Here is a 21,861-nt window from a genome sequence, read left to right on the forward strand (position 1 = left end):
CCCTCTCACCCACTCCAACCTCTCACCCTCACAACACGTAGCCCTCCGCTCCAACCCCAACCTCACCATCAAACCGGGAGAAAGTGAGGACTGCAGATGCTGGAGATCAGAGCTGAAAAATATGTTGCTGGAAAAGTGCAGCAGGTCAGGCAAGCCTGAAGAAGGGCTTATGCCCGAAACGTGGATTCTCCTGATACTTCGATGCTGCCTGACCTGCTGCACTTTTCCAGCAACATATTTTTAAGCTCACTATCAAACCGGCAGACAAGGGTGGCGCAGTGGTAGTTTGGCGCACCAATCTTTACACTGCTGAAGCTAGACACCAACTCGCGGACACTTCCTCCTACTGCCCCCTTGACCATGACCCCATCTCACACCACCAAACCACCATCCCCCAGACCATCCATAACCTCATCACCTCAGGAGATCTCCTATCCACTGCCTCCAATCTCATAGTCCCACAACCCCGCAACGCCCGTTTGTACCTCCTACCCAAAATCCACAAACCTGACTGCGCCGGCCGACCGATTGTCTCAGCCTGGTCCTGCCCCACCAAACTCATCTCTGCATACCTCGACACTGTCCTGTCCCCCTTAGTCCAAGAACTCCCCACCTACATTCGGGACACCACCCACGCCCTCCACCTCCTCCATGATTTTCAGTTCCCCGGCCCCCAACGCCTTATCTTCACCATGGACATCCAGTCCCTGTACTCCTCCATTGCTCATCACCAGGGCCTCAAAGCCCTCTGCTTCTTCCTCTCCTGCCGACCCACTGAACTGGTCCTCATTCTGAACAACTTTTCTTTCCAATCCTCCCACTTCCTCCAAACCAAAGGAGTAGCCATGGGCACCCACATGGGCCCCAGCTATGCCTGCCTCTTCGTCAGATATGTGGAACAGTCCATCTTTCGCAGCTACACTGGCACCACCTTTTCCTCCGCTACATCGATGATTGTATCGGTGCTACCTCGTGCTCCCACAAGGAGGTTAAACAGTTCATCCACTTTACTAACACCTTCCACCCCGACCTCAAATTTACCTGCACCGTCTCAGACTCCTCCCTCTCCTTCCTAGACCTCTCCATTTCTACCTCGGGCGACCGACTCAACACAGACATTTACTATAAACCGACCGACTCCCACAGCTGCCTAGATTTCACCTCCTCCCACCCTGCTCCCAGTAAGAATGCCATCCCATATTCCCAATTCCTTCGCCTCCGCTGCATCTGCTCCCAGGAGGACCGTTTCCAAGACCGAACAACCCAGATGGCCTCCTTCTTCAAAGACCGCAATTTCCCTTCAGACGTGGTTGACGATGCTCTCCACCGCATCTCCTCCACTTTCCACTCCTCCGCCTTTGAACCCTGCCCCTCCAATCGCCACTAGGACAGAACCCCACTGGTCCTCACCTACCACCCCACCAACCTCCAGATGTATCATCCTTCATCATTTCTGCCACCTCCAAACAGACCCCACCACCAAGGATATATTTCCCTCCCCATCCCTATCAGTGTTCCGGAAAGACCACTTCCTCCGCAACTCCCACGTCAGATCTACACCCCCCACCAACCCAACCTCCACTCCCAGCACCTTCCCCTGCAAATGCAAGAAATGCAAAACTTGTGCACACCTCCCCCCTCACTTCCTTCCAAGGCCCCAAGGGATCCTTCCATATTCGTCACAAATTCACCTGCACCTCCACGTACATCATTTACTGCACCCGGAACGTTTCAGAGAACACCTCTGGGACACCCGCAACAACCAACCCAACTGCCCCATGGCTGAACACTTTAATTCCCCCTCCCACTCCGCCAAGGACTTTCAGGTCCTTGGCCTCCTCCATCACCAGACCATGGCAACACGATGCCTGGAGGAAGAGCGCCTCATCTTCTGCCTAGGAACCCTCCAACCACAAGGGATGAATGCAGATTTCTCCAGCTTTCTCATTTCCCCTCCCCCCACCTTATCTCAATCCCAACCCTCGGACTCAGCACCGCTTTTTTGACCTGCAATCTTCTTCCCGACCTCTCCGCCCCCACCCCCTCTCCGGCCTATCACCCTCCTCTTAACCTCCTTCCACAATTGCATTCCCAACAACCCTCCCCCAAGTCCCTCCTCCCTACCTTTTATCTTAGCCTGCTTGGCACACCCTCCTCATTCCTGAAGAAGGGCTTATGCCCGAAACGTCGATTCTTCTGCTCCTTGGATGCTGCCTGACCTGCTGCACTTTTCCAGCAACACATTTTTCAGCTCTGATCTCCAGTATCTGCAGTCCTCACTTTCTCCATATCTCACTTTATACAAACATAGATAATAGGAGCCTGAGGCGACTGTTTGATCCCTTGAGCCATGATTCAATATGATCATGGCTGATCATCGAGCTCAATACATTAAATCCACCCTTCCCCAATGTCCCTTGAACCACATGATCTATATCTATTTCCTTCTTTAAAACACACTGTTTGGCCTCAACTGCTTTCTGTGGTGTGAATTCCACAGGCTCACCACTCTCTGGGTGAAGACACTTCTCCTCATCTCAGCTCTAAAAGATTTACCCCTAAATCTTAAACTGTGTCCCATGGCTCTCGACACGCCCCCATCAGGAATATCCTTCTTACATTTAACCTGGCTGGCCCCAGCAGAATTTTATAGGTTTCTATGAGATCCCTCATTCTAAATTCTGATGAATACAATCCTTACCTCAATCTGTGGGCGGCACGGTGGCACAGTGGTTAGCACTGCTGCCTCACAGCGCCAGAGACCCGGGTTCAATTCCCGGAGTTTGCACGTTCTCCCCGTGTCTGCGTGGGTTTTCTCCGGTTTCCTCCCACAGTCCAAAGATGTGCAGGTGAGGTGAATTGGCCATGCTAAATTGCCCGTAGTGTTAGGTAAAGTGTAGATGTAGGGGTATGGGTGGGTTGCGCTTTGGCGGGTCGGTGTGGACTTGTTGGGCCGAAGGGCCTGTTTCCACACTGTAAGTAATCTAATCTAATCTAATCTCTCCTCATGTGTCAATCCTGTCATCTCAGGATTCAATCTGGTAAATCTTCACTGCACTCCCTCGATCGCAAGAACATTCTTTCCCAAACAAGGATAACCAAAACTGCACCCGGTATTTCAGATGTGGCTTCACCAATGCCCTGTTTAATCACAGTGAGACATGTTATTCCTTTCCTCTTGCTATGAATGCCAACATGTAGTTAACCTTCTTCACTGCCTACTGCACCAACACACTTCCTTTCAGTGACTGATGCACAAAAACACCCTTCTCCCAATTTACAGTCATTAAAATAACCTGCCTTTCTGGTTTTGTTACCAAAGTGGAAAACTTCACATTTATCCACACAAAACTGTATCTGTCACGCAAATTGCCCACTAACGCAGCCAATCCAATTAGCTTTACATCCTCCTCAAAGCTGACCATTTAACATACCTTTGTGTTATCTGCAAATTTTGAAACATTACATTTTGATCTGTTATCTGCATTGTTGACATATCTTGTGAATAGCTGGGGTCTCAGTCCCAATCTCTGCAGTACTCCAGTCATTAGTCATCACAAAACATTGATCTAATCCTCCCTCACTCACATACAGAATGGCAGATGTTAGTCTGATTTTCAAAACTGACTGTATGGAGATTCAATTAGCAATTGTGATTCACCAAATTATAAAAGCACAGAAACAGGCCAGTTGGCCCATTGTGTCCAAGCTTTCTGACCATGTGCCATTCTCTTACATTGTTTATCATCAATTAATCATCTCGTGCCCTTGATTGACTCTGCCAAAACCACTGTTCCATGTAATGTCTTCCAGATCTAATTACTCGCTGAGTGAAGTTTCTTTCTCACATCCAGTTCCTTCTCTTGCAATGTATTTGCAATCGACCCTCTTATTCTCAATGCTTCTACTACTGGGAGGGATTTGGTTGAGCCCAGTTGTCTGGGTCAATGGTTTGCAGAGCAGTGTGATGTCAACAGTGGGTTTAATACCCATTGCCAGTTTCAGGTTCCCATGACGGGCTTTCCTTCTCAACCTCTTCCCTTGCCTGAGGTTTGCTGACCCTCAGATTAGACAATAGACAATAGACAATAGATGCAGGAGTAGGCCATTCAGCCCTTCGAGCCAGTTGTTTCTCTCTCAAATGAGGAAGCAGCCCCTTATGGTCTGGTAAGACTATGGCACCATGACATACTAGTCAGCATGGCGTCACAATATCTACTCTGGGTAGGCTGTGCATGATTTTGAAAACTTCTTTCAAATCTTCTGCCAGCCTTCTCCAATCTAACTTTCGGACTGAAATTTCTTCCAGCTGGAACCATTTATGTGAAGGTGGTTTCTCCAAACCACCCAGTACACCTTCAATTCCTGCTCTTCAGCTGAAAGTAAATTAACCCAAGAACAGTCTCATGGTCCATTCTGGTGCCTGGGTCTCTTCACTCTGAGAAACTAACTCCAGTTAAACACCAAGAAGAATGAAGCCGCTGTTACCAGTCCCTGCTCCAATTTTCATTCCTGATCTACTGCCTTGATCCCTCTCTCCTGAAACTCATTGTGATTCACAACTTGGTGCTGCATTTGATTCTGAGAGGAGTTGCTGATCTCAGACCAAAGAGAAAAGAACGTAGAAAAATACAGCACAGGAACAGGCCCTTCGGCCCTCCAAGCCTGCACCGATCTAGATCCTCTACCTAAACTTGTCACCTATTTTTTAAGGATCTGTATCCTCCTGCCCCTTGCCCATTCATGTATCTGTCTAGATACATCTTAAATGATGCTATCGTGCCTGACTCTACCAGCTCTGCTGGCAATTTGGTTCCAGGAACCCACCACCTTCTGTGTAAAGAACTTTCCAATGGTATTTCCCTTAAATGTTTCCACTGTTACTTTGAACTTGTGTCCTCTATTAATTGAATCCCCCACTCTGGGAAAAAGCTTCTTGCTATCTACCATGTCCATACCTCTCATGATTTTGTAGACCTCAATCAGGTGCCCCCTCAACATTCATCTTTCCAATGGAAATAATCCTAATCTACTCAACCTGTCTTCACAGCTAGCGTCCTCCATACTAGGCAGCATCCCAGTCAATCTCCTCTGCACCCTCTCCAAAGCATCCACATCCTTTCAGTAATGTGGCAAACAGAACTGTATGCTGTACTCTAAATGTGGCCAAACCAAAGTCTAATACAACTCTAACACGACCTGCCAACTCTTGTACTCAATACCCTGCCTGATGAAGGAAAGCATGCCGTATGCCTTCTAGACCACTCTACTGATCTACGTTGCCACCTTCAGGATACAATGGACCTGAACACCCAGATCTCTCTATACACCAATTTTCCCCTGGACTTTTCCATTTATCGCTCTTGAACTGGATCTTCCAAAATGCATCACCTCGCATTTTCCCAGATTGAACTCCATCTGCCATTTTTCTGCTCAACTCTCCAATCAATCTACATTCTGCTACAATCTCTGACCGTCCCCTTCAGTATTTGCTACTCCACCAATCTTAGAGTCATCTGCAAACTTGCTAATCAGACCATCTACACTTTCTTCCAGATCATTTATGTAAACCATTAACAGCAGTGGTCCCAGCACAGAGCCTTGTGGAACACCACTGGTCACAGTTCTCCATTTTGAGAAACACGTTTCCACTACTACTCTTTGTCTCCTGTTGCCCAGCCAGTTCTCTATTCATCAGGCTAGTATACCCTGGACCCCATGTGACTTCACTTTCTCCATCAGCCTACCGTGGGTAGCCTTATCAAATACCTTACTGAAGTCAATGTCTTTGACATCTGCAGCCACTTAAATCAAATTTGTCACTTTCTCAATGAACTCTATTAAACTGGTAAGACATGACCTTCTTTGCACAAAACCATGTTGCCTATCATTCATCAACCCATTTTCTTTCAAATGCATCCTATCCCTCAGTACCTTCTCCAGCAGCTTACTTATCACTGACGTCAGGCTCACCAGTCAATAATTATCTGTATTATTCTTGCTACCCTTCTGAAAAAAGGGGACAATATTAGCAATTATCCAGTCCTCCAGTACCTAACACATGTTCAAGGATGCTGCATAGATATCTGTTAATGCTCAGCTATTTCCTCTTTCACTTCTCTCAGTAACCTGGGATAGACCCCATCCAGACCTGGGGACTTGTCCGCCTTAATGCCTTTTAGAATACCCAACATTTCCTCTCTCCTTATGCTGACTTGACCTAGAGAAATCAAACATCTATGCCAAACCTAAACATCCATCATGTCCCTCTCCTCGGTGAATACTGATGCAAAGTACTCATTAAGAATCTTACTCATTTTCTCTCACTCCACACATATCTTTCCTGCTTTGCCCTTGAGTAGGCCAACCCTTTCTCTTGATTGTTATATATGAATAAAATGCTTTGGGATTTTCCTTAACCTTGTTTGCTAAAGCTATTTCATGAGTTCTTTTAGCCCTCTTAATTCTGTGTTTCAGATTGGTCCTCCTTTCCCAATATTTTTCCAAAGCTTTGTCTGTCTTCAGTCGTCTAGACCTTATGTATGTTTCCTTTTTTCTCTTAGCTAGACTCACAATTTCCCCTGTCATCCATAGTTCCCTAATCATGCCTTTTTTAATCCCTTGTTTTCACAGGGATATGTCTGCCATGCACTCCAATCAATCTTTCTTTAAAAGCCTGCCACATACCAAATGTGGATTTACCCTCAAACAGCTGTTCCCAAACTACATTCCCCAGCTCCTGTCGAATTTTGGTACAGTTGGCCTTTCCCAAATTTAGTTTTCTTCACTCTTGTCTTTGTCCATGAGTATTTTAAAACTCACAGAACTGTGATCAGTATTCCCTAAGTAATCCCCTATTGGAATTTCAACCACCTGGTTGAGCTTATTCCCCAACACCAGGTCCAGTATGGCCTCTTCCCAAGGTGGACTATTTACATACAGCTCTAAAAAAGCCCTGCTGGATGTTTGTACCGACACAGGGTTAACCTTTCTGCTAATTTAAACCAGACACGTAGAGAATCTCACCTCACGTCGTAATCTGTGACATTTCTGCTGCACGAATTTCTGATGGACAGGTACCTTTCAAAGAGCTATGCTGCACGCAGTTGTTGGTGCTTGGCTGCTGTTTGCAATACTCGATTTTATATACCCTAAGGCATCTGACCAGCTCATTGCTTTGATGTCATCCAAAACTGTAAAATACAAACTCGATTGGATTTTAGTATCTGGGGCAGAATTAAACTGAATTTGAATTTGTTGTGTACAATGGCAATGCAGCTCCAGCTATTTGTTGCACAACCAAATGTTACATTTTTTAATTTTTCAGCACACTTTGTGCCAGCCAGAAGTTTCAGCTCCCTTAAAGGTACAGTACACGTCTACAACTTCATAACAATGCTCTTTACAAACTCTGCTACATCTAAACCTCGAACACTAATTAAATGCCAGTCAATATTGGGAAAAGTTAAAATCTCCTATCACCACCACCATATTGCTCCTACATCTTTCTATAATCTGTTTACATATTTGTAACTCTATCTCACCCTCGCTGTTGGGAGGCCTATCGTACAGCCCCAACATTGTTACCGCACCATTCCTGTTTCTGAGCTCTGCCCAATTGCCTCACTGCACGGGTTCTGCATACTGCTCTCCTTCAACACAGCTGTGACATTTTCTCTGACGTTTCATGCAACTCTTTCTTTTACTCCCCTCTCTGTCCTGCCTGAATATCCTGGGATAGTTGCCAATCTTGCCCTTTCCTCAACCAAGTCTCAGTAATAGCAATAACATCATATCCCCAGGAACTAATCCAAGCCCTAAGTTCATCTGTGCATTCTTTCATTTCTACTCTGACTAGTACATGGCACTGGTAACAATCCTGAGATTACTACCTCTTAGGTTCTACTTTTTAACTTGGCTCCTAACTCCCGAAATTCTGCTGGCGGGACCTCATTTGATTTTTTTATCTATATCATTGATGCCTATATGCACCACTAAGAATCTGAAACCTGAATACAGGCTGAAGTAACTGGTTGTTGTCAGGGGAAACCACTTAACAGAGGCTCTTAATGACTTCAGCTTCAAGAGGGCTTCTCGATGCAAACATGGCAAAATGTCTCTGAGGCTGCAAACTGACAATTCTACTAAAGCTGCATAAAAAGACTTTTCAGTTACTAACTGCTAATTCTGCTATAGCTGCATAACTGACTAACCACAGTCTAGTCAATAGAGATTAGCAGACAATGCACCCTTTAAAACACAGAAATAACTTGACAAGATAAGACATTACTGTCCATTCTGAGAGACTTTCAGATGCAGGTGCAATGGCTCGATTAGTGAGATAAGGGTGGCCTGAGAGTTGGAAAATAAAGTTAGTTCCCAGGAAATATCATTGGACTAAATAGCTGTCAAATAAAGCAGTATTGTGTATTAATTGGTAATTGTTTGAATGTACTATGCGATATTGGCCTGTACCCTTCCTTAAGAAAGGTATAAAAATATCTTTGGTTTAAGAATGTGTGCAGGCCCTCCGAGGAACGTGGAACTGCATAATCTCTGTATTTCTGGATACTCTGTGCCTGGCCATATGAAAAATAAAGAGTGAAGTCTAAACAGCCAGACTGATTGTGAATGTTTATTGACAGATCATGGAACCGAGAGGCACAGCTGGGGGTCCAGATCTTCATCTGGTGCTGTGACTCGGACTCGGTATGGATGGATTGTGAGAAGCGTTGTAAGAGCCTTGAATCCTCTAGTATTGAGTGCAGAGGAATCGGCCGGCCAGACGTGAGTATTTTCTCCGTTTGGTTTTCCTAACATTCAAATCGTGGTTAACTCAACCCCTCACTGTCTATCGTATAAGTCCAACACGAAAAGGATCGGTCTGGTAAGAATTTATTGTGAAAAAAAGGATTCCATTAACAGGTCAGGGACCTGCTGATCGGGCATCCAAAATAAAGTTGGGACTCTTAAAAAAGGAGTCAGAGACTCCCAGTAACAGGTTGGGGACCTGCAAATGGGGATCCGAAGTAGAGTCAGGGACTCTGATAAAAAGGAGTCAGGGAGTATTTCAATGAGGAAGTATTTCAAATGAGTTGGGGACTCAGATTGGGTCGAATTGATGTTATCTGAATTGAGTTCCAAACTGTTCTGTGAAAGACGAGATAAGCAAGTATTGTGATACATTGTAACAAGACTGCTGGCGGTTTTGGAAAGGTGAGAAGAGTTTGTGAAAGTCATTAGTTTTGTTGTTTGTTGTCGGGTTGTTGAATAGTGAAGGCGTTAAGTCGGGACTATAAAAGGAAGGTTGTTTTCATATGGGTAATAATATAGATAAGACAGAAGATCTGTCTTCGTCATTGGTGAAACTATGTGAAAAGTATCCAGATAAGTCTGAAAGCCTGCAAACACTTTCTGGCCCTTAAATAAGACATTGCGTGATGAGCAGTGGCCACTGGACAGCCCTAAAGGTACTCAATTGGTTAAATCAACCAATTTGTCGCTGAAACCTAGGCTCAGAAATGAAAGAATTGATTGGATTGTGGCAGCTAGTGGATACTGCCACCAAATTTGGAATTGAATTGATTAATAATCATATCATGAAATCAACTGACATCCTCAAAAATGAACGTTCTCGTGTCAAACGTCAACAGAAACAAAAATAAAAGTCACCGTTGACTGATAAACAAAAAGAACTGTGCAGTTTGATGGTTGGCCTTGATTTGGGTGCAGGAGACAACAAAAATTCAGATTTCATTGATTGGTGTTCCTAAATGCATCTTGCACCACCACATCCCTACCCCCACCTAACCCACAAGCGAATCTTAAATCAACCCCAGCTATTCCAGCCCCTGCCACATCAACAAGTCAAGCACCCCCTGCCCTAACCCCTTTCGCACAGATTATTCAACCTCCTGTTTACCAAACTGTTATTGCATCTAATTCACAAATCCCTGTTGTTCCCCTGCCACTGGCCCCTGTCATTCTCCCACCTGGACTCACCCTTGCTATCGCCGCATCTTCTCATGCTCCTCAGATTCCCATTAGTTCGGCAGCTGCAGCTCATCCTCGGACATATGCTGCTGCTGTAGCTCTGCCTCTCCCTCTGGCCCCATCTCAGTTTACCGACTCTGTTGCTTGGAATACTCGCAGTCAACTAAAGTCGAGATCTCACCAGTCTTCTAAAAAGTCTTACCATGCCTTGCCACAACTCGTCCAGTGATCAGAAACCTCACTGAGTTCCTTTTCTGAGGATTTGGGAGATGACATGTTTGCTCTGGGCTTGTTCCCCAGGAGACAACTGCCAAATCCACAGGCTACCGCTGCTGGTCAAAACTCCAGTATCCCTCGAAACCCCATTCCATGTCCATTCTCTCTGTAATGCTCCGGACCGCCACAAGGCTCACAACAGTTTGTTGATTTCCCTAGCACGACAATTAAAGTTTATGACAGCACTGCACAAGAGCTGGGCAGAGAAGTGGCAGATGGAGTTTAATTCAGATAAATGCGAGGTGCTGCATTTTGGGAAAGCAAATCTTAACAGGACTTATACACTTAATGGTTAGGTCCTAGGGAGTGTTGCTGAACAAAGAGACCTTGGAGTGTAGGTTCATAGCTTCTTGAAAGTGGAGTCGCAGGTAGAAAGGATAGTGAAGAATGCATTTGGTATGGTTTTCTTTATTGGTTAGAGTATTGAGCGCAGGAGTTGGGAGGTCATGTTGCGGCTGTACAGGATATTGGTTAGGCCACTGTTGGAATATTGTGTGTAATTCTGGTCTACTTCCTATCGGAAAGTTGTTGTGAAACTTTTCTGAGGACTTGGGAGATGGACTTGGGAAAAGTCTTTTCCCTGAGGTGGGGGAGTCCTGAACTAGAGGGCGTAGGTTTAGGGTGAGAGGGGAAAGATATAAAAGAGACCTAAGGGGCAACTTTTTCACGTAGAGGGTGGTACATGTATGGAATGAGTTGCCAGAGGACGTGGTGGAGGCTGGTACAATTGCAACATTTAAGAGGCATTTGGATGGGCGTATGAATAGGAAGGGTTTGGAGGGTTATGGGCCGGTAGCTAGCAAGTGGGACTAGATTAGGTTGGGATATCTGGTCGGCATGGACAGGTTGGACCGAAGGGTCTGTTTCCATGCTGCACATCTCTATGACTCTATGACCTTTGGGCCCTTATTCAACAGATCCTTATCTGCAATGAATATGCCTGTTCCACTGAACGCATTGGTTAAAATGATTTTGCTGCCCTCGCCAACGTCATGGTTCAGGGTCAGCAGCGACAGGATGATATCCTTGCTGCTGCATCCACCATACTGATGAAACCTATTGACCTACTCATATCCTCGAACCTCACTCTAAAAGTTAGGAGTCTGCTGAATACTTTGCTGAATGCTTCCGAGAATGTTATGAATCCTATTCTGGGGATCGAGTTTTAAATTTCCATGTTGTCAATGCTAAATATAACTCTATGTTATTGAACTGTCGGCCACCCTCTGTCACCTTTGCAATCAAGGCAAATAACCTGGACTGGGTCGACACGAATCCCAATCAACTCCATTGTTCCATTAATGCTTTGTGGCAACATCAGAGTAAAGACAAGGCGTCGACCCACGTAAAGTCGGAATTTGTTGTCCACGAACAGACTTCTCAATAACTACCTATGCGTTGCAGTATTAGTCCTTCACCCTTTCGAGGCCATGGACGTGGCTGGGGGTCCCTCCCAGACAACTCCCTCAGAGCCGTTTTAATCATGGTGACCCATATCACTGTGCTTGTGCCTGCCGACATGTGGCTGTTTCAATTGTGGCCAACCTTTTCATTGGGTTTCTAATTGTTCCAAAGGGGCAACAAGGGGGAGTCAAGGAGGTAGATATGGAAATTACCCCCAGGACCCTTACAATGAGGGAAGCTCCCTAATAATAATCACCCTTTGATGCAAGTGAGAGGCAGAGGATGACTCACTAATTTTTCACAAGATAACCCCTTTTCCCAATGACTAAGTAACTTTCCTTTGAAGTCTGTGTCTTGCAAGCAGGAACCTACAGTCTTACTTAAAGTTGAAAACAGAAGGTATCCCTTTCTGATTGACACAGGAGCCCCAATGTCCTCAGTGAAATCTGACAAGAACTCTCCAATCTCTAAGAAGACCCAAATATTATCTGGCTTTCGAGGAGAAACCCATCGTTATCCAGTTTCTGATCCAGTTCCTGTCTATTTCCAAGGCTATTCCCTCGACCACCGCCTTGTGATTACTGCCACATTATCCTGAAATCTAATGGGATGAGATCTCCTGTGTGCCTTTCAAGTCAAATTTGCCTGTTCCCCTGCTGGTGTCCAATTTGATTCTGACTCAGGTGAATGCCAACTGGACATGTCCACTAAACCCCAATGGTGGTCACTTGACCCCCAAAGCTCTGGAAGTCATGTCCCCCTTGCTTACAATCGGACAGTCCAAGACCAATCCCTTGAAGATTTTTTTCAGGGATTTCATTGGTACTGAATGGACTATACCAATTCTGGCCAGATGGTGAAGCAAATTATGTTCAAATACCCACTCACCTATGGAAACAGTCCCTCACATCACCCGGAAGGTCAATCCGCCTCATCACACTAAAGACCTGGGCTCTTTGATCCACCGTGCAATCACCAGGGCTGATCCACACTGCTATCATCTGCAAACACTCCAAGGAGGGATAACTATCCTCTACTATCCAAATCCTACCTCTCACCGGACCACACTCCTGCACCATGAAAGTCAGGATGTCCTTGATTTGGTCCACCCTGATGTATGGGCTGAAACATCATCTCATGTTAGACAGACGGACCGCTCTAAAACCAAATGTTACTCTACCATCCATCTGCCAATGCCCGCTGAAACAACAGGCAATACCGAGCCTCACTGCTGTCATTGATGACTTTCTCCACCAAGACTACCTGGTCCCTTGCCAATCACCCTGTAACATTCCAATTACAGCTGTCCCAAAACCTGGCAAGCCAGACGAGTATAGACTGGTTCAAGACTTAAGAGCTACCAACACTTCATGCCCTGGTTCCAAATCTAGCCTCGGTACCATCAGACACTACATTTTTCACTGCTGTTGACCTGCAACATGCTTTTTTCTCTCTGCCTCTTCACGAAGACAGTCAGTACATATTTGCCTTTACTTTTAATGGCCAGCAGTTGATGTGGACTTGACTACCTCTAGCTTCATACATTCTCCAACCCTTTTCTCTCAGGCCTTATGGAAACAATTTCGGTCTGTCACCCTAACAGGTGGGTTGCACTGATCCAATATGTCGATGACCTCCTTGTTGCCAGTCTGAATGAAGAATCTAACCGCTCTGATGTCATCCTCCTCCTCAACTATCTGAAATGTCTGGGACATGTTGTCTCTCCCAAAAAGGTCTCAATTGCACAACGCCAAGTAAAGTTTCTAGGTTTCATCTTGTCAGCTGACTCACGCTCTCTTGAACAGAGCCGCATCACTACTATTGTCAACTTCCCGGTCCCGACAACTGCGAAACAGGTACGCCAGTGGCTGGGCATGATCAACTTCTGCTGACAATGGATCAGTAACACTGCCCTCCTTCTTAAGATGTTGACCCCTTTTACTTCCTATGAAGATACCTTCGAGTTCTCCTCAGAGGCAAAGCAAGATTTCGACGCTCCAGCTTTGGGAAAGCCCCTCTATTCAACTTCACTGCACTATTCTGGATGACTGCACTTCCTCAGTTCTCACTCAGCTACATGGAGATCGACACCACCCAGTTGCCTATTTCTCCACTAAACTTGACTCTGTTGCCTTAGGACATCCCCATTGTACTCAGATCCTTACCGCTATTTATCTTTGTTTGCAGTCCGCAGAAAACCTCACACTTCAGCAGGACATTGTCGTCTTCAGTTCTTATGCAGCGATCAATCTGTTGGGACAATTGTAACTCAATATTTGACTGCTGCTCACCAAAACCGTGATGAGGTTTACCTCCTCAACCCCCAGCTGACCTTTAAGTACTGTACCATCATTAATCCTGCCGATTTCCTTGCGCATCCCCCATCACTTTTATCCACTCCAGATCATGACTGTTTTCTCCTCATCAATGAGGAAATCCAAATTCATCCAGATCTTTCCAACAGCCCTATTCCAGACCCTGACATCAATATGTTCACTGATGGTCGTTCTTCTGCTGACCATGTAGGTACTCACCTCTCAGGCTATGTGATAGTTGATTACCATGGTTCTGTCCTGGAATCAGCTTCTTTTGAGACTCCCTTTTCTGCCCAACAAGCTGAACTTTTTGCCCTGATTCATGCCTGTGTCCTCGGGACAGGCCTTCGTGTTAACATTTATACTGTCTCCCACTATACCTTCAGGGTTATGCATGATTTTGGTCAGCTCTGGAAGAATCGTGAGCTTTTGATATCTTCAGTTCCTCCCATTTCTCTCCACCAGCTCTTCTCAGAGCTTTTAACCACACTTCTGCTCCCAAAGTAGGCTTCTGTTATCAAATGTGCTGCCTATACCACTGGCCAATCCCCTGTCGACACTGGTAATTGTGCTGCTGATGAAGTCGCAAAAGGTGCCTCTTGTGGCTATCTTATGATTGTGCTTAAAATGATGAGCCAGACTGAAAGCTCTGACAAGGGTGAGTCGAACTCTGACAAACTGATGCCAACCATTTAAAATGGTGTTAGCTTACAGGGGGATGCCTCTGTCTCTGAAAAGCTGTTGTGGTCCAAGGCTGTTATTGTAATCTTGTTACTAAACTCTGGACCACTCCGGCTGGTCATATTCGTATATCTGATGCTGTTGCCTGAAGGGTCATTAACTGTCTCCACAATGCTACTCATTGTGGTGCTCACTCGACATCTGACCTCCTCTTGACCATCTGGTGGCACTCTCGTCTCCAGCAGATGGCCCAAAGTGTCAGTGCTCGATGCCTCCTCTGCCAAGAACACAACCCGGGTAAGGGTGTGCCTTGCCTACTGGGCAGAAAACCCTCCCTGAAAGACCCTTCCAAACTCTTCAGCTTGACTTTATTGAGTTGCAAAGGTGTCAGCACCATAAGTACGTTTTGGTTATTGTTGATGCTTTTTTCTAGATGGGTTGAACTTTACCTCACCTCCCACACTGCTGCCAAAACCTTTGTAATTATTTTGCTCAAAGAGATTATTCCTCACTTTGGTATTCCTTTTTGCCAGTCCTCTGAAAATGGCCCCCATTTTATTGGTGATATTAATGAGGAATTATGCTCTCATTTTGGGATCCACCTCCAACTTCATTGTGCTTATTGCCCACAGGCTGCAGGGCGATAAAAATTGACTTCTGAGACAGGTCTTTTCTGGGTTAGGTTATTGTCTCTGGTACCATTCCACCAAGGATGCACTCCTGCGGGTAAAATCCGCTTGTCCCCAGCCAAAACCATCTACAGTCAAGCTTTCTGCACACCTTGGAATGATGCCTCCTCCCGTATTAACTTCCATCACATGACTGAGGACATGTCCTCATTTGTTCCTTCTTTGACTAAACTTTTGTGAGGTCTTCACTCCCAAGTCTGTGCTGCCCATGAAAAGCTCCCCTCCCTCAGCAGTGTTCCGACCTGTTGAACCAGGCTCCTTTGTTCTCATCAAGAGTTGGACACTTGGAGGCTGTGGTGGGAGGGGCCCTTCCAGGATCCTCCTCACCACCCCGATTGCTGTTAAGGTCACCGGACGCTCCGCCTAGGTTCATCTCCATCATTACAAGGTCATCGCACGAGCCCCTTCCAAGGGGGGAGATGATGGAGATGGACACAATGGGGAACTGAGAGAGGAACCAGAGTCAAACCAGACCAAAGGAGATGTATGACAGTCTCGTCCCCTCCGCAGCTGCTTTGAGGGCAGTGTGCGGTGTGGTAGAGAGTCCAGGCGTGCACAAAGGATCTCACAGGCAGAGCCCTTCTCACCACCAGCCAAGCCATGTCTTGGTGCTTGTTGGAAAGTTCTGATGATGAGGCATTCTACCAAATGATTTTGACAGTCTGCCCAGAGAACCTCTCAAAAGGATCTGTCCTCTCCTTTTCCTGAAGGGTCTCAAGGTCACTATATGCTGACCACTTCCTGATGGACTTTTGATCAAAGGTGTTTTTCTTCATTAATTCCTCTACGAAGGACAGGTGACAGGGAACGGTCCAACTACTCGGAGCGTTCCGCGGCAGCGAGGTCAGGCCCATCCTTTGCAATACCGGGGACAGGTAGAACCTCAGTATGTAGTGACAATTTGTGCTTGCGTACCGGGGATCCACACACAGTCTGATGCAGCGACACACAAATGTGGCCATCAAGGTGAGGGTGGCATTTGGTGTATTGTTTTCCCCCCGTTGCCCAGAGCTTTGTACATCGAGTCCCTTTGGACCCTGGCCATCTTTGATCTCCATATAAAATGGAAGATGGCGCGAGTGATTGCGACTGTACAGGGAATAGGCCAGATCTGTGCCACATATAACAACACTGACAGTGCCTCACACCTGATGGTTTTTCCCCGCGATAGAGAGTGACCATAGCTTCCATCTGCCCGGTTTCTCCCTCACTTTCTTGATATGCTCCCCCCAAGACTTGGCACATGCTCCAGCCCCTCCGAACCAAATACCCAGCACCTTCAGGTGGTCAGTCCTGACAGTGAAGGGGATGAAGGATTGGTTGGCCCAGTTCCTGAAGAGCATGGCTTCACAATTGCCTCGGTTGACCTTGGCCCCCGAGGCCCGTTTGAACTGATCACATATGCACAAGGGTCTGTGCATGGACAGAAAACGGCAACTTCATCCATGTACAGGGAGGCCTTAACTTGCAGACCCCGCTGACAGGAATAGTCACCCCTCTCAGGCTCGCATCCTTCCTGATGGACTCGGCAAATGGCTCTATGCAGCACACAAACAAGGCAGGAGAGAGAGGGCAGCCCTGCCTGACTCCAGATCTGACTGGGAAGCTATCTGATTCCCACCCATTGATGTAGACTGCACTGACAATGTTGGTGTAGAGCAGTCTGATCCAATTACAGGTTCCCTCCCCAAAGCTAATTTTGGAGAGAACATCTCTCATATACGTATGTGATATCCTGTCAAAGGCTTTCTCCTGGTGCAGGCTGATGAGGCAGGGATCCAACCCTCTGTCCTGCACATAGGCGATCGTATCCCTGAGGAGTGTGAGACTCCCAGAGATCTTCCTGCCCGGTACAGCACAGGTTTGGTCAAGGTGGATCACCAGTCCCAGAGCAGACCTCACCCGGTTGGCGATGACCTTTGCCAAGATTTTGTAGTCTGCATTCGATAGTGAGATTAGTCTCCAATTTCTGATTTCCTCCCTCTCCCCCTTTCGCTTGTAGATGAGGGTGATGATGCCTTTCCTCATGGATTCACTCATGGTACCTGCCCGAAGCATACTGACATACACCTCCAGCATGTCCTGGCCAATCAAGTCCCACAGAGCGGAATAGAGCTTGACCGGTAAGCCGTCGCTTCCAGGAGTTTTATTCTTTTCGAAGGACTCGAGGGCTTTGGTCAGCTCGTCCAGAGATAATGGCTGGTCCAGCCTCTCCCGTGTTTTGTCGTCTAAGACCTCCACGATAAAGGACAGGAACGACTGGGAGGCTGCACTTCGAGTCATACAGACTGGTATAGAAGGATTTGCTGATCCTTATGATGTCAGCCTGAGATGACGTTATCGAGCCATTTTATTCCTTCAGGCTGCTGAGCACGGAGCTCTCTTTGTGCACCTTCTGGAAGAAGAAACGTGAGCACATCTCGTCCTGCTCCACCGAGCGGACCCTGGACCGGAAGATTATCTTGGAGGCCTCCGAGGCAAAGAGCGAGGCTTGCTGGCCCTTCACTTCCTGGACATCAACCCCGTTGACCATTGCAGAAATCATTTTTGGTAACATTCCATGCATCGAAGGAATCCGTCTCTTGGCACACAAGGACATCATTTAGGCGTAAATGGTACACAATCTCTGGCTGCTCTGAATCTCACAGATAAACAGTCCCTTTTTGAGCACTAATGCCGGCGATGATGAGTCCACATAACAGGGTAAGCTTGATCTTCATCATATTGGTCATTTCTGGATCAAGGATTAGGATATCTAAAACAGAAGAAGAATTCCCAATCAAAACATGCAGGTCTGCCAGCGCCTCAGCTAAATATATGCATTGTAAATGTACAGACCTGTATATATGAATGATTACTCGATCTCTGTATACAAAGAAATGGAATGTTTATGTATGCATGGCATGACCAGTTGTACAGATTATCAAAATATTTTGTATGAATAAAGTATATTTTTGAAATTAAAAAACTCAAGAAGATCAGACAGTTCATTTACAGAACAAGTCTCAATGGTCTTTACCCTGTCGAGGTGTTTTGTGCCAGTTTGATTTCAGTTGTGCTATTGTTGGTCCTGGTAAGCCTTGCCTTTATTCAAACGGGTCTAAATCAGCACATCGCAAAAGACAAAAGGGGGAAACGACATCCCCCTCAGCTTGACTACAACCAGCTCAGGAACTAAACAGCAAAATAAGACATTATCTAAACAGCTTCCAGACTGAAGGAATACACTCCTCAGATGATCTGATAACAGACTTCCTCCCTCACAATAGCATCATCGCTCCTGCAGCCCCGAGGGCATCCACAGTGCCCTCAGGTACTGAAGCCCCACAAAGCCTCCCTAGACTGAGTGACACCCAATTACCTGACAAGAATACGCACCACCCTGCAGGCCCATTGGAACCAGGATACTGGACATTAGCACCTGCTCTCACAGAGGAACGGATCCCCCTGTTACAGTTATTACCTGATTGCTCCGACCGGCCAGCCGATTGTATTCCATTGATTGTAATTTAATTCATCTTGTCTTGTAATTAACACTGCACTACTGTAACACTACTGTAACACTATAAAAACTGTATCTGCAGCTTGGGGAAGAGAATCCTTGACAGGGCAAAGTGTCTGTTTCATATCAGTCTGGTCAATTTCTCTTTCCCACAATATCGAGAAATAAACTTGTGTTCGTCAATTTCACAAGATCGGTGTGTGGCCTCTATTTGTAATTGGACGATTCTCCGACAATGTCCTATATTGCAACAAGTGGCTCAGAGTCAAAATGTCATTTGCAGAGGCTGTGATTTTACATTTTCTTCCTCACTCTCTGTCCCGCTGTGTCCATTTCCTTCTGTCTGACCTCCCTCAGTCTTGGGTCTTCCTCCCCTTCTCTCTCAGCAAAGTGAGGACTGCAGATGATGGAGATTAGAGTCCAGATTAGAGTGGTCCTGTGAATGCACAGCCAGTTAGGCAGCATCCGAGGAGCAGGCAAATCAATGCTTCGGGCAGGAGCCCTTCATCCTGATTTCCCTCTTCCTCGGATGCTCCCTTTCTCTCTGTCCATCGTCTGGCCGTTTCTTTCTCTCTTCATTTCTCTCTCTATCTCTCTCTCTTCCTTTCTGCCTCTCCATCACAATTCCTCTGTCTGGCATCTTCACCTCCCCCCCACCCCCACCTCCCCCATCAAACTCTCCAGACCGTCCGATCATTATAAACCGTCAATGCTGTCATGTTTCAGGTCAGGTTTACAAAATGTCAGGAGCTCCAACATTTCAGAGACAGAGGTTTAAATCGGAGACAGTTTGATTTTCATTTGTGGGACTTGGGCGGTCACTGGCTGGCTAACATTGATTGCCCATCCCTATTTGCCTTTGAGAAAGTGGTGGTGAGATGCCATCTTGGATCGCTGCAGTCCCCATGCTATGAGTTGACCCACCATGCCTGGAGGGAGGGAATTCCAAGATTGTTACCCAACAATTGTGAAGGACTGGCGGTATATTTCCAAGTCAGGGTGTGAGTGGCTTGGAGGGGAACTTGAAGGTGGTGATGTTCCCAAGTACCTGCTGCCCTTGTCCTTCTAGATGGATGTGGTCGTGGATTTGGAAGGTGCTGTCGAAGGAACTTTGGTGAATTTCTGCAGTGCATCTTGTAGATAGCACACACTGCTGCCACAGGGCGCTGGTGTTGGAGGGATTGAATGTTTGTAGATGTGGTGCCAATCAAGTGGGTTGCTTTGTCCTGGATCGTGTCAAGCTTCTTGAGTATTGTTGGACTTTTGACCACTCACTTAATCCATCTTGGTCCATTTGGAAACTTTCAAAGTGCTTGCACAGTTAGCTCTGCCACTCACCTTCATGTCATCCCCAAACATTGACGCTAAATGTGGTCCCCAACTCCAAATCATCTCTGTAAATTGTGAATAATTGTGGTCCCCAACTCCAAATCATCTCTGTAAATTGTGAATAATTGTGGTCCCCAACTCCAAATCATCTCTGTAAATTGTGAATAATTGTGGTCCCCAACTCCAAATCATCTCTGTAAATTGTGAATAATTGTGGTCCCCAACTCCAAATCATCTCTGTAAATTGTGAATAATTGTGGTCCCCAACTCCAAATCATCTCTGTAAATTGTGAATAATTGTGGTCCTAATGGTAATCACTGAGGCAAACACTCGTCACTGATCAACAACTGGAAATGCACTCATTTATCCCCACTCTTTGCTTCCTGTCAGTTAACCTCTCCTGTATCCATGCTAATACATGGCCTGGATGCTTAGCTTCTGCCAGAACCTTTTGTGCGACATCTTGTCGAATGAAGGAAGATCCCACACACAGTCTCACTGCTTTCTAACAGAAGCACATCACACCCACGGTTAGAAACCAGAGGCTGCAAGGATTGAGACACTGTCACCTCCTCCCCTCACATTTGTGTATCTGTCCAACTTCTCTCTGTCTCATTCTCTCTATCCCAGGATACCATCTTCATTCATGTGCTGGGAACTATTTCTCTTGCAATTTCAGTGCTCAGTGACTGGAGATTATCACTACCGCCACCCCCCCTCAACCTAGCCCTTGTATCTATCCCCTGCCCCCCACATCCCTACCACCACAGCCTTCGAGACTGACTCCCATCCCTGCCTTTCCACACCCTTCCTCTCACTGCATCCCCATCCAGCTGCCCAGTGGAACTGATGGTCTACTGGTATTGTTGCTTGACTATTAATCCAGAAGCTCAGAGTAATGTTCTGGGGGCATGGGTTCAAATCCTGTCATGGCAGATAGTGGAGTTTGAATTCAGTTTTTTAAAAATCTGGAATTAAGGGTTGACCATGAAACCATTGTCAATTGTTGGAAAAAAACTGATTCATTAATGTCCTTTAGGGAAGGAAATCTGCCATCCTCACCGGGTCTGGCCTACATGTGAGTCCAGAGCCACAGCAATGTGGTTGATTCTCCACTGCCCTCTGAAATGGCCTCACAAGCCACTCAGTCGTATCAATCGCTTGAAGGTCACAACAAAGAAATGAAACCCTGGACCATCTGGCATCGTCCTTGGAACCGGAAAATACAACGGCAAAAACAAAAACAGCTCTGTTGACCATGAAAATCCTTCTTACTGACATTTGGGGGCTCATGCCAAAATTTGGAGACTAGTCTCACAGACTAGTCAAACAACAGCCTGATATAGTTAATCTTATAGAATCATGCAATACAGATAACTCCCCAGACACTACCATTACCATCCCTGAATATGTCCTGTTGCACTGGAAGGACAGACCAGCCGAGGTGGCGGCAGGGTGGCAAACAGTTGAGAGGGAGTTACCTTGGGAGTCCTTGACATCAACTCTGGACCCCATGAGGTCTCATGGCCTCAGGCTAAACATGGGTAAGGAAACCTCTTACTGGTTATCACGGATCATCCTCCATGAATGAATGATGAATCAGTGCTCCTCCATGTTGAACAACACTTGGAGGAAACACTGAGGGTGGTAGGGGCACAAAGTGTACTCTGG

The sequence above is a fragment of the Chiloscyllium punctatum genome, chromosome 24 (assembly GCF_047496795.1).
Source record: "Chiloscyllium punctatum isolate Juve2018m chromosome 24, sChiPun1.3, whole genome shotgun sequence".
NCBI classification, from domain to species: domain Eukaryota; kingdom Metazoa; phylum Chordata; class Chondrichthyes; order Orectolobiformes; family Hemiscylliidae; genus Chiloscyllium; species Chiloscyllium punctatum.